Source organism: Lissotriton vulgaris, chromosome 11, assembly GCF_964263255.1.
Source record: "Lissotriton vulgaris chromosome 11, aLisVul1.2, whole genome shotgun sequence".
NCBI lineage: Eukaryota > Metazoa > Chordata > Amphibia > Caudata > Salamandridae > Lissotriton > Lissotriton vulgaris.
The window spans coordinates 1064035617-1064050296 of NC_141699.1; the positions used below are offsets into that span (position 1 = coordinate 1064035617).

At 45.8% G+C, this 14680-nt stretch overlaps 1 protein-coding gene across 1 annotated transcript in view; it reads left to right on the forward strand.

The window, feature by feature from the left end:
• The first annotated feature begins 821 nt into the window (after nt 1–821).
• The window catches only part of LOC147684079 (dehydrogenase/reductase SDR family member 4-like), a 143755-nt gene continuing 129896 nt past the window's right edge, over nt 822–14680 (forward strand). The window contains exon 1 of the mRNA XM_086944436.1: nt 822–925. The gene's annotated coding sequence lies outside the window, so the exon portion shown is untranslated. The remainder of the gene's footprint in view (nt 926–14680) is intronic.

A 14680-nucleotide genomic window follows, 5' to 3' on the forward strand; every position in this document is an offset into this window, starting at 1 on the left:
CACTTGTTTATTTTTTATTCCAGGTAAGTATTTAACCTACTATGGCATTGACTATGTCACATTTTAGTTTTCGGTATATATCACTTTAATGTTTCTTTTGTGTTTTTAATTTTTTTTTTTAAACTATCTCTTCTGAGTGGCAGCCTTCTGCTTGACCTGCTGGCAAAAAAGTCACCCAAAAATATTTGTAAAGATCCATTGTCTGTTCTGTTAATGCTTGGCCTTGCAGGACATTTGCTCTGGTGCACATGAATGCCTTGCTCTAACCTAACTTCCACCTGACTCAGAGTGAAGTATATATTTCAGATCGCCCAAACTTCCACAGTTACTAAGGGGAAGGTATCATAGGCCAGGCTAGACGAGAAGCAAGTGTTCTGGGCATTGCAACAGCAGAGTGTACTTGACACCACCATGTAGAGCGGATTAGCTAAACATATATTTCAAAGTACCTGTAATCACAATCTACGTCTGGCTAACCTCATAACAGAAATGCTAATGTATCTCTTTATAAAAAAGTAATACAATACTTTGAAATAAATTTTAAAAAAAAGAAAATATGAAAGGCGCTCTGAAGTAGCCCGCGAGCCCCTTCGCGTGCGCCGAGACGCGCAAGCTGCACCCTCGCGCTGCTGCACGGAATCTACTGGGCGCATCATACCTTCCTCCCCTTCGACCCGGTGAGATAAGTTGTGCCTGGTGCAGGCTGCGCCCTGCGTCTACAGCCGGAGTGCGCAGCCACCTCCACCCGCCCCCTCTGCTGTCCCGTGTGTACATGTTTTCAACGCTCTAGCCGGGAGAGTTGTGAGTCCTCCCGAGTGTGGGCAGGGCGAGAGGGCGCGGCGATGTAATAAAACGCACGTTTCCAAAAACTTGTTTCAAAGCCATCTCCACCGCAGCGCGCTGTGTGCCAGGCACCGACTCACAGGTGAGAAAAGATGGGGAACTGATGCGTCACTCTCCCTTGTTTTTATCTTTTCGAGGTGCCATGAAGCCTGTCTTTGGATACTTTAGAAAAGAGGGGAACTTATTTGTTTTTCCAGCAGAAGAATCGATTTTCACTGATTCCAACAGGTTCCTTGGCCCGTTTCACGTGTGAAATTAGAGGGGACGTCTCGTTCTCTGCGCTGCGCGCGCGCACCTGCCTCTATGTATGTCTTTTTCTTCTTCAGCGCGTAGGTGAACCCTAAAACGATCCGAGCCGGTGCACGGGCTGCAGAGAGCAGAGCTCGGGGCCAGAGGGCAGTAAATTAGCTTGTGGTAAACACTCCGGGATACAAGAAAGGCTTGGCAAGTAGTTTAATTGTACAACTGAGCTCAGGACCTGGCAGTGTCTGTCAGAACAGCTCCACCTGAACCCCCAGAACAGCAGACACCACCAGGGTCCGATTGAGGCCAAAAATTGGCCCAAAGTGGCCCATATTTGAGGAGCGAGACCTTTCACAAAACATTGCTTGGTTGGTGTGAGGAGGTTACATTTGGAGAAACGTGTGATACATTTAGGCACGTTAAAGCTTGTAGGGTCAGTATCCTTGGAGAAGAATGAAAATACTGTAGCTGAAGGAAGGTGCCCCTTCCTTCCTTTTGTGGAGGAAGGTGCCCCTTCCTTCCTTTTGTGGAGGAAGGTGCCCCTTCCTTCCTTTTGTGGAGGAAGGTGCCCCTTCCTTCCTTTTGTGGAGGAAGGGGCACCTTCCTTTCTTTTGTGGAGGAAGGTGCCCCTTCATTTCTTTTGTGGAGGAAGGTGCCCCTTCCTTTCTTTTGTGGAGGAAGGGGCACCTTCCTTTCTTTTGTGGAGAAAGGTGCCCCTTCGTTTCTTTTGTGGAGGAAGGGGCACCTTCGTTTCTTTTGTGGAGGAAGGGGCACCTTCCTTTCTTTTGTGGAGGAAGGTGCCCCTTCCTTTCTTTTGTGGAGGAAGGGGCACCTTCCTTTTTTTTGTGGAGGAAGGGGCACCTTCCTTTCTTTTGTGGAGGAAGGTGCCCCTTCCTTTCTTTTGTGGAGGAAGGTGCCCCTTCCTTTCTTTTGTGGAGGAAGGTGCCCCTTCCTTTCTTTTGTGGAGGAAGGTGCCCCTTCCTTTCTTTTGTGGAGGAAGGGGCACCTTCCTTTTTTTTGTGGAGGAAGGGGCACCTTCCTTTCTTTTGTGGAGGAAGGTGCCCCTTCCTTTCTTTTGTGGAGGAAGGTGCCCCTTCCTTTCTTTTGTGGAGGAAGGGGCACCTTCCTTTTTTTTGTGGAGGAAGGGGCCCCTTCCTTTCTTTTGTGGAGGAAGGGGCCCCTTCCTTTCTTTTGTGGAGGAAGGGGCACCTTCCTTTCTTTTGTGGAGGAAGGTGCCCCTTCCTTTCTTTTGTGGAGGAAGGTGCCCCTTCCTTTCTTTTGTGGAGGAAGGTGCCCCTTCCTTTCTTTTGTGGAGGAAGGTGCCCCTTCCTTTCTTTTGTGGAGGAAGGGGCACCTTCCTTTTTTTTGTGGAGGAAGGGGCACCTTCCTTTCTTTTGTGGAGGAAGGTGCCCCTTCCTTTCTTTTGTGGAGGAAGGTGCCCCTTCCTTTCTTTTGTGGAGGAAGGGGCACCTTCCTTTTTTTTGTGGAGGAAGGGGCACCTTCCTGCACAAACACAATCACTACAGGCATTTTCCTCTTTCAATGCGTGCTGTAGAATGCAACACGCTTTGAAAGAGGGAAAAGCGAGGCGAAATTAATACATTTCTCCTACTTGCACCTCGCTATGCCTCCCCTGGGGTGGCGTAGCATTGACACGAATTTCCAGATCTACGATTCCTCGTCAATCTGGAAATGTGTCTCGTTCCACGGGTGTTTCTTGGGAACACCCACAGCAACACCCATGGAACACCCCATCCACGCAAAGTGCTGCGTGTGAAGGGGTCATATTTACAAGGAGAGGAAAAGTTATGCAGGGTGGCTTTTCCTCTCCTGTGAAAAGTGACGTACTGGTGGCGCAGGGGGCTTGTAAATCTGCCCCTAAATACTTATTCCAGTCTCAGCGCCTTCTACAAGGTTGCAAGAATCCCACACCCAATCAACTAGGTCCGTGACCCTGATTATAATTGTAATTGTATTTATATAGTGCTCACTACCCCTGACGAGGCGCCAAAGCGCTTTTTGGTGAGTAGTACGCTACTTCGGAACCCAAAAAGGATTTGTGGTAAGTTAGTATAGGAAAATATGACATTTATTTGAGTGGTGGACATGTGAGTCTGTTATTTGGCTTGAAAAGGATAGCGGAGATAACATCAATCAGAAATCTAGGACAAAGCCAAGGGGCTAAGTCAGGATCCCTGGGAAAAGAACCTACAATTTCAAAAGAAAAGAGAAAAGGCAGCTCTGAAATTCCTCCTCGTGACGATTCACTACGTACGGGTTTCATAGAATAAGAACTGTCATTTTTAGTGGAGGCCGCCTTTGCTTCTGCACCCTTTTTTATAATACCAGCAAGTAATAATAACCTATTATTTACTAGTATAATAATAAATATCCCCACCCTTGCTGCCGCCTGAGGCAGTAAATCAGTCTCATGATTGTAAACGCCTCACGGAGGCACCTGAAACAGCCATCACGTGATTGACCAGGACTAACTATATCCTAGCTGTTGCCTCTGGATCCTGCCAGACCTCAAGACCTCTCATTAGTGCTGTAGTGTCGCTGGTACAGACAGGTAGCCCTGGGTGCTTTTGTCGAAATCCCTGCTGTGCCCAAGGCTACCCATCAGACATGCTGTCAGCTCATCCTCTCCAATCACATCATAGGGAGATGGAGAGGGGTTGGTAAGTTCCTTATTCACTGGACCAAACCTGATGACAAGATTAGATGACAAGGCAAGAAACTGACATCTATAGCCTATGGGTCACTGTCCGGACTCCAACTTTGTGCTTCGGTTCTCGAGGCTGGAAGAACCTGTGTACCTGCCCTGAGAGGTTACCCAGTGCCATCAGCTGAAGCACAACAGGTCAGGTAGCTGAAGATACGTAAAATAAAACCCTGAGAAATGTTGTCCACTGGCTCCCAATCAACAAGAGAATCACCTTCAAGCTCCTCACACATGTCTACAAAGCAGGACCAGCATATCTGAACCACCTCCTCGCATTCCACATAGCACGCCTGGCAACTTCGCTCCATCTAACTTGCAGTTGCCTCCGTCCCACGGATCCACAAGACCAGAACCGGAGGAAGATCCTTCTCCTGCCTCGCTGCCAACACCTTAAACACCCGCCCACTCCACCTCAGGCACTCCCTATGGATGACCCAATTCAGGAGGGACCTCAAGGCCAGGCTCTTCAACTAAACCTCCTCGCCCAGACGGACCAGCAGCCTCACCCCTCCCCCTCAGCGCCTTCAGACCCTCACAGGTGAGTACCCACACCATATAAAATCCTAATTGACTGATTGATGAGAGTGTGTATGTGTGTGGATGAGTGATGGTGTAACTAAGCGTGATTGAATGCATCAGAGAAGTGGGAATACGTGAGACTAAGTTAGAATTAAAGAGTGAGTGCAAGTGATGTGAGCTAGATGGAAGACAGAGTGAAAATGAAGAAGAGATAAGGAGGTAATTATTGGTATATTATGTACGTAGGTACAATGAAGGCACATAAGCTGTAATTCTTAGCATACGGGACAGCTGCGGCAAAATGCTGGCGCTGACATACTGGACATCATTCTTGGTACAAGGGGTACCTATGGCAAAATGCAGACATAATTCTGGGCATATGGGATGGGGAACCTATGGCAAAATGCTGGTGCTGGCACACTAGAGGTAATTTATTGTCTAAGGGACGCTTAATTATAGATTTTCTGCATTTGCCACTTAATCCTTCACCTATTGCATAATATGCCGATTGTAAGGAGAAAAATAGTTTCTAGCTCTGTCAGTTTAAAAGTTACTAAAACCTGGCAACACATTTTCCTACACATTGGAAGACCCCTCTCAAATGTTGACTGGTCATCTTTAAGTTGTTTATTGAGGTTGATGATTGTTAAACTGAAACTAATGAGGTGAAACGTTTGCCGAGACTGGGTTACAATGTTTTAAAATGCATAAATAAAGATAATACAAATGCAAATATTGATACTGTGGTACCCCCAGAAGACTGGGTGGTCCACTTTGAGGGGATTTTTAACTCAGATAGTGCAAAAATAAGTGAGAACAGAAAAGGAAATTTCATAATGATAGAACCTGTCAACTTATTACCAATATCGCCAGATTAAATTAAATTAGCATTGCAAAAATGTGTGAATGGTAAAGCTGCAGCCCCGGACGGAGTACCAATAGATGTTTTTAAGCATGACATGGATTTTCTGGGTACCCATTTTAACAAATGTTTTACTGCCACTATAGGGGGCTTTTTACCAACCACCTGGGTTGAAAGTATCATTGTAACAATGTTTAAAAAAGGCGATAGAGGAAAGCCAAATTGTTACTGCCCAATATCTGTTCTTGACTTCTCGTCAAAACTGATCGGCCGTATAATGCTGGACAGACTCAAAATTTGGGCAGACGAAGAAAAAATATTGACCGAAGTACAGTATGGTTTCAGAAGAGGAATTGTGACGGTAGAGCAGTGCTTGAATTTAGAGTCAATAAAAGGGAAGTACACTTTAGCAAAAAAGGGGTGCTGCACCTCTGTTTTGTTGACCTTACTAGCGCCTTTGACTTAGTCAATCACAGTAAACTATGGCAAACACTGAAAGGGCTAGGGCCCCCCTCTGTTATAATCGTATACCTATCACAGATTTATACCCATCTAACATCGAGGGTACGATTTGGAAAGAGGGGGTAATGCACACCTGATTTCAGTGTAAAGAATGGCATCAGACAGGGTTGTGTATTAGCGCCCCTCCTTTTCTCCCTAAATGTTAACAATGTAGACCCCTTTTTACAAAACCTTAGTGCAGATGCTCCAAAACTTGGGACTCGTATAACCCCTGTACTGCTCTATGCAGACAATGCTGTCCTGATCTCAAGGACAGCAAACGGCCTACAAAAACTTATAGAAAATGTTACCCTTTACATAACAAAGAAAGATCTGAAATTAAACCTAAAGAAAACTTTTGTAATGACATGTGGGGGCAAAAATCCCAAATATAAACAACATCATGTAGGTCGAGTTTTAATTAATCGAGTCTCGTCCTTTTTTATTTGGGATTGCTTTTTAATAAGAATGGTACATGGAACGCTCATATTGATTTATGTACCATGACATTTTTAAGAATAATAGAGAGCATTTTTAGATTTTCGGCAAAGATAGGAAATAAACCTATCCGCGAAATCTTAACACTGTATCGGAGCAAATGTATTTCAAGGGTCTGTTATAGAGCTGCTATCTGGGGCAGGTCTAACATCACCTCCCTTCAGACCCAAGAAAATACATTCTTAAAAAGAATATTGGCAGTCCCTTATGGGACTGCAAATTACATAATCCACAAAGAATTATCAACCCCATATATTAGTGACACAATAAATGTTGCAGGACTCACCTTTTGTCATAGCATCTGGTCTAAGGAAGAAACCAAACTCACAAAAGACATAATTATGGAGTGTCTAGCATTTGATCTTAGCAGGAGGATTCCTTGGCTGCAGCACATTCACAACATTTCAAAACACTGTTAACCTGACATGGACAGAAGTGACCCCCTTCCTATATCGGAACTTAGTAAACAGGATCTTAAGCGCAAATATCTAAAATTAAAGGAAGAAGAAAGAGATCGGTCTGTTAGTCAAAAACACACTGTCATGTCATATGGTGAACAACCTTTAGTGAGGGGCCTACAGCCGTACTTAATACTGGTAAAAAAATATCCAACAGAGATTTTATCTCACTAGGCTAAGGATGAGTACGCTACATTACCTAGTTGCTTTCCCTAGAGTGGAAAAATGGTGTCAGAAACTACTGAAATGTCCTTGTGATGGAAACACTATGCAATCTACAATGCATTTTATTCTTTTTTGTAGTTTTTATAAGGATATCCAGAAATTAATTTTAAAACCTCTATTTTTATCAAACATGCTTTTTAATTATACACATGCATTACATTTTTTATGTAGCTTAGAAAACGTGAAAATTATATGTACTGTGATCTGCTTCATGCAGCTTGCAGTCAGGAAACGAAAAGATTACTCACATCTTGAGGCATTGCTGTATGAAAACTTGGATGATCATTCTTAAATATTGCTTTGTTTTCACTATTGATTGGTTGCCAAGAATGCTAACTTTATATTTCAGGTATTCTCATTATGTCCATCTTGCTCCAGCACTTTATCTCCCGCGACTGAATGTATTAACTCTTGATTAGCTCGCAAATCCTTGGTCCCTTTAAAAAATGCCAAGATTGATTATTGATGGCCATACAGACTTTTCGATAAAATAAAATATATTCGATAAAATATTTCACAAATGTATTTTAAATAATTATTTTACTGTATTATCTTTTAAAATACCAGAATAAAAATGTAAACTTAGGACTGTTTTCTTTTATAGTATGCATTTATGGTGAGATTTGTTACACCGAATAAAGCTGATTTTGATTTGATTTGATTTGATTAAATAATGCAGCAATACCATCACAAAAGTTTCATAATTTGTCTTTTCTTGTCACAAAATGTAGTCAACCGCGGCGCATAATTTTGGCGACCCTGCTGCATAATTCCAATAGCCCTGGTTACAACATATAAGCTGCAAGTAACAATAGGACCCTTAAGCAGTAACCCACTGACCTTTCTACATAAAATACAAATCTGTGATCTGCAGGATACACTTTGTGCTTTGCCGCAGGGATATAAACACCCTCTGCTAACTTATGATGAGTTAAATCTGACTAGACAAAACATAGAACTCTCCAGCAAGTACATACGTAGAAAAAATTGGGCATGTGCTGGGTAAATTACTTAATTAAAATTGAACTGGCCAGGTCGAGGTGAAAATGGCCACAACCCTTCCAGCGAGGACTTTAAACCTTTTTGCAATCACCCAACCCCTTCCTGCTAAGACCTAAATGTGAAGTCCTGTTAGAGGAGGGGGTCAGATGAAATATAAATTACATAGGTTTGCTTCTAGGCCACGCTGGCCCATGATGGCCGAGCCGAGACCTGACAACTAGTTGACAATGGCCCAAAGGCCACAACAAGACCTGACCTCCTCATACTTTTCCCTTCCACGCTCATCATGGTCTCAGTGTGGCAGCTGGGGGAGGAGAGTTGGGGATGAACACTGCTTCTGGAGTTAGGTCCACCCCCATGGGGTCTCAGCTAGCCTCCCAATGATGATGCTGCAAGCCCCTCATCCTTGCCCCTGCCACAAAGCATAGCACTATGTTTTTCTAGCCTGTCTGCCCACACTAAGGTCTATTGACAGGGGCCCAAATGAAAGCGGGCCCCTTCTGGCACTTAGGCACTGGCCGATTGGCCCATGGCTGATAGCCCGCTTTGGCAGTCCTACCCTGGATACCACTTTGGAAGTGGAACATAAGTCACATACCAACACAAGTAGAATGTGGTACACATTGAAGGAAACACGACATCATACATAATAAGTATAGCATGGAACATTACCTCTCTTCCTAAACATAGCAAAAGGGAAAATTCTTCACATGTGATATTAAGCATAAACATGCTACTAATAATGGCAGCTATCACCCTACGCTGTGTGGTTTATGTCCTGGTTTTCATCCCCAGTCATGAAGTTCGAAATGCCGTCGACCTGCACAAGCTAAGGCGCCTATTAGGATGGCGGACGGACCTGCGTCCGTCCGCCACCCCTGACCCTGAGGTGGAGGGACCGTCCGCAGGGGCAGCGACGGACCCTCCGGTGGAATTAGGATGTGACCGCCACCCTGGCGGTCACATCCCGTATATTTAACATTGCGGCGGGTGCTGCTTTAAGCAACACCCACCGCAAAGTTAAATATGCATGCTGTGAATTTGCATGCACAAAGCGGGGGGGTACCGTAGGTACCCCTCATGTGCACCCCCATCCCCCCTTCAACCTGGGGGCCCGCAACGGGCCCCCAAAGAAAACACTGTATGCCTTTCCGCCGCAGAAAGGCATGTTCTGAAGCACATCCTAATATGGATGGCGGTGTCTGATGGACACCGCCACCATATTAGAGCTTTTCCGCCACGGTCGGAAGCCGACCGCGGCGGAAAAGCGGCAGACGGGAAGACCCCCCCACCCATCCTAATGTGGTGGGGGGTTTTTTCATTCACCACAGCGGTGAAACCGCATCCTCCGGGCTGGCGGTGGCTTCCGCCGGCCCGGAGGATGCGGATTCACCGCAATCCTAATCGAGCCCTATATTTGGACTTTTGAAATATGACATGATTTTATAAATTCTTCCATATATGTATTGATTCATTCATATTGCTTTGATTTCATGTCCATTACGCTGAAGCATTATTTATTACCTTCACGTGCTTCACTTGTGCCGTTTTAATGTTTTTTTATGAGCACAAAGTGTTCACCTTTTCCCTTAGTACAAAACTTTAGAGCATGGTTGATGCTGCATTTTGATTTTTGAAGTTCAACTTGTATGTCTTTGCCGAAAATATAATCGCATTCAGTCATGCTCCTGGGACGGTTTGTCTTTTTTTTAATTTTTGCATTGTAAGTAAGTTACTTATTGCATGTTTTCCTCCTCATTTTGTCCCCTTGTAGGTATGGCTTCTGCCCTGAGTTAGGCACATTGGCACAGTGTCTAAACCTACACTTGATTGTGGGGAGGTATACCATTGCTAGGCGCTATCCACTGTACCTGGCCTTTATGGACCTATCAACTGCATTGGATAGTGTAAATAGGAATAAATTACGGCTGACTCTTTTAGATCTGGGAGTGGAAGTCCCCTCAGTAAATTTTCTGTACACACTATATGAGAACTTAGGGCCATGTATAGGTTATGAACGCGCAGGGTAAACTTCAGACATCTTTCCCATAGACAAGAGCGGACCCTGGCTCCTCTGGTTTTTATTATTTACATTAATGCATTAAGTGTTCACCTAAGGTCAGCTACTTCAGACGCACCAAAAATACCTAACATCCTGGTTCCCAACATTATTCTATGCGGATGACGCTGTCCTAATGGCCCACACCCCTTGTGCCCTGCGATGGGGAGTGTAGATTTGACAACTAATTTGGGGAAATCTCATTTAATAGCATGTGGCCCAGGAAGGAGAAATTTAGGGTCCTTGTGGGTTTTCAGGGCCTTCAGCGCTTTAAAGACTGTGCACAGAGCCTTGAACTGAGCACGTCTTGGTACCAGCAGCCAGTGTAATTTCCTAAGCCCCTCACGTACTGAAACATATCTGGGGATCCCCAGCAAAAGTCTTGCTGCCGCGTTTTATTCAACAATAAGGTTCTGATGTAGTTAAGCTGGCGCCGGTCCTGTTGTGAATTAAGGCATGGTGCAGCCTGAAACAAAGCTTCAATAGGGAGGTTGTTTTGGATTGCCTCAGTCAAGACAAGGGTTTAGCTGTACCCTAGCTGAAATATGTTAATAAGGTATTCATGGATATTGGGCACCACAAAATGTTTATTACCCAATTAACTTGACAAATCTATTAAACAGCTAGTCAAGTCCCATCATGTAGAGTTCTGTAGCTCTCAAAGAATGGAGGGTGTGTTTAATAAGTGCCATTCACAAAACCATTATATATTTTTAGCTTCAGGGGAGAAGGCATCCTATTTGTTTTTGGAGCTCTTATGGTGGGAAAATTCACTTCTTTATAAATTAAGGGCTGGAACAGTTTGGTGCCTTATGTATTTTCCTGATGACTTGAAGCCTTGGGGGAGCAACATACCGACCTGCCCTTGCTGTGGGGTGGCTGAGCAATCCTTGGTACATTTTATGTTCCTTTGCAAATTTTGCAAACTTTTCTTTCTAAGCTGCCTTAAATATATCCGGAAACCTCTAGCCTTCCAGTAATGTACATATGCTCTCTTAAATTTGCAGCATTTAGCATTTAGCATTTAGCAGCAGGAAGTCTATGGACGGTTGAGAAGCTTAACTCGGTTAACTATTGAACCTGTGGTTCGATATTTGGGGAGGGGTCGTTTTCTAGTGACTTGCACCTTCTTTAAATGTTATTTAAGCATTTTATAGAACTTTGCATTCCATGGAAGCAATAACAGTAGTGAGATTGTTCATTATCAAAACGGTCTTTATAAATAGTTGTATTTCTTCAAGATGCAATGTATTCTAATTGTTGGGGAAACATCTATAATAATGCAGTCATTACAGCGCCCTACCTTTACAACGTAACTGCCTTTACATCGCATGCCATTACAATGCATGCCATTACAATGTATGTCACTACAATGCATGCCATTTCAACGGATACCATTACAAAGTATGCCATTACAATGCATATTATTACAACGTATGCCATTACAACACATTATAAGGTACGTAATGGAGATTTTTTTAGTATTATGAGGGATATGGGTTTTGGGGTACATTGGAATAGTATATTTTTTTACCCCTACACTATCCAACACTTTCCCTACTGTTGCACTCACTGGAGTGGGAATAGTAATTTTTACCCCTACACTATCCAACACTTACCCTACTGTTACACTCACTGGAGTTGGAATAGTACCCTGTCCTAAAAGTATTATGCTTTGTAATGCTATGCGTTTGTAATGGTATGTGTGGAATGGAATGCTTTGTAATGGTAGTTTTTAAAAATGCGTTGTAATGGCATGCGTTGTAAAATCATGCAATATAATGGTAGTTGCTATATAAAGACTGCGTTGTAAAAGCATGCGTTGTAATTGCATGCGTTGTAACATCTTATATTCTATTTATTTGTCTTATGTTCTTTTATGATTTTATCTGTAAATTGAATAAAGATATTTTGAAATTGAAACAGGTCACTCCGAAGGGGTTAACTACAACAGTCAGGCTGCAATGGTAGACTCAAAGACATATTTTCTTTGGCAGACTAGATGATGGCACAATCTGTTCTGCAATCCACAGGCGACATTTAACTCTCTATGCTGTGGATTAAGTTATTACACCATATGCTATGGCCTTACCGGAGAGTTAAATATGCCAGTCAGGGATGAGCCAATTCTGAAATGTTTTAGGGGTCAGATGACATGCACTGGAGACTGAAAAAAAACAACCAACAATAACATTCAGCAAAAAAATGGAGACAACAACACAAAAAGGGGCATTTTCTTACAGCAAGTATTTAATTAAAAACAAGCTTGCAGCTAATTATTTATTTTAGCAGGATTTATGCAGATCTGGCAGCTGTATGTGGCTATTTCTAGAATCACCATTTTCATTTGCAGGAGCTTTCCTCGTGCAGCAAAGGTTAGACAACGAATACTATCAACGCACAACAGGGAACAGCACAAAGATGTCACACCAACTGGAAGGCTTTCGGAACAATAAGGTTTCAAAATTACAAAGCAAGCAACAAAATAAGTAAATTATGCTACAATAGGTCATCAAACAAAGCAATATCAGCACTTCAGCTGCCTTCCTCTTCCCAGTGATAACATTTGAGATTCTGCGCTCAAAAACACATTTACACAGCTAGTCTCATAAAGCTGTTCTTCCTGCTCTAGTCCCATGGACCCAGTATCCCAGGACTAGCCTCTCCTCCAAGTAAAACAGTCAGGGGCGGGACACCCACTGCAACACCCATTGCCCGCCCCTTTCACACTAAGGGCTGAGTGAAAAGGGGCATTATTCAAGGAAGTCAGACACTCTAGGGCATATTACCAAGCAATAGCGACAAATATCGCTATTGCTTGGTTATAGATAATAATTCATCGCCGACCTGCGGCGATTTTTATCGCAGATAAACCTTGGTATTACCAAGGTTTATCGCAAATGCGATAAAAATCGCCCGCAATGCATGAATATAGCTGAAAAGTCCGCGATATTCATGCATTACCGACGCTGTTAAGCACGAGAAGAGGCTCACCCTGTTTGCTGAGGAGTTCTGAGGGCAGTTCCGCCCACACGGCTTGCCGCTCCCGCTCCGCGGGAGCCGCTGCGCACAGGAGTGCGTGTGCTACCACCAGCACCTGGACACTGGAAGCAGAGGCAGGGGTAAGAGGAAAGGCGTGGGCTGCGAGTGTGCAGGGACTCCGTTATCCAGGAGTCCCTGCGAAGACCACGGACTAGCATCCGGTCCGCTCTCCCCGCCGGCCCTCCCCCCGCCCATCTGACAGTTTAAAGGGAGCTTTCATTAACATCTCCGTGGGACGCTGTTAAGCACGAGAAGAGGCTCACCCTGTTTGCTGAGGAGTTCTGAGGGCAGTTCCGCCCACACGGCTTGCCGCTCCCGCTCCGCGGGAGCCGCTGCGCACAGGAGTGCGTGTGTTACCACCAGCACCTGGACACTGGAAGCAGAGGCAGGGGTAAGAGGAAAGGCGTGGGCTGCGAGTGTGCAGGGACTCCGTTATCCAGGAGTCCCTGCGAAGACCACGGACTAGCATCCGGTCCGCTCTCCCCGCCGGCCCTCCCCCCGCCCATCTGACAGTTTAAAGGGAGCTTTCATTAACATCTCCGTGGGACGCTGTTAAGCACGAGAAGAGGCTCACCCTGTTTGCTGAGGAGTTCTGAGGGCAGTTCCGCCCACACGGCTTGCCGCTCCCGCTCCGCGGGAGCCGCTGCGCACAGGAGTGCGTGTGTTACCACCAGCACCTGGACACTGGAAGCAGAGGCAGGGGTAAGAGGAAAGGCGTGGGCTGCGAGTGTGCAGGGACTCCGTTATCCAGGAGTCCCTGCGAAGACCACGGACTAGCATCCGGTCCGCTCTCCCCGCCGGCCCTCCCCCCGCCCATCTGACAGTTTAAAGGGAGCTTTCATTAACATCTCCGTGGGACGCTGTTAAGCACGAGAAGAGGCTCACCCTGTTTGCTGAGGAGTTCTGAGGGCAGTTCCGCCCACACGGCTTGCCGCTCCCGCTCCGCGGGAGCCGCTGCGCACAGGAGTGCGTGTGTTACCACCAGCACCTGGACACTGGAAGCAGAGGCAGGGGTAAGAGGAAAGGCGTGGGCTGCGAGTGTGCAGGGACTCCGTTATCCAGGAGTCCCTGCGAAGACCACGGACTAGCATCCGGTCCGCTCTCCCCGCCGGCCCTCCCCCCGCCCATCTGACAGTTTAAAGGGAGCTTTCATTAACATCTCCGTGGGACGCTGTTAAGCACGAGAAGAGGCTCACCCTGTTTGCTGAGGAGTTCTGAGGGCAGTTCCGCCCACACGGCTTGCAGCTCCCGCTCCGCGGGAGCCGCTGCGCACAGGAGTGCGTGTGTTACCACCAGCACCTGGACACTGGAAGCAGAGGCAGGGGTAAGAGGAAAGGCGTGGGCTGCGAGTGTGCAGGGACTCCGTTATCCAGGAGTCCCTGCGAAGACCACGGACTCGCATCCGGTCCGCTCTCCCCGCCGGCCCTCCCCCCGCCCATCTGACAGTTTAAAGGGAGCTTTCATTAACATCTCCGTGGGACGCTGTTAAGCACGAGAAGAGGCTCACCCTGTTTGCTGAGGAGTTCTGAGGGCAGTTCCGCCCACACGGCTTGCCGCTCCCGCTCCGCGGGAGCCGCTGCGCACAGGAGTGCGTGTGTTACCACCAGCACCTGGACACTGGAAGCAGAGGCAGGGGTAAGAGGAAAGGCGTGGGCTGCGAGTGTGCAGGGACTCCGTTATCCAGGAGTCCCTGCGAAGACCAC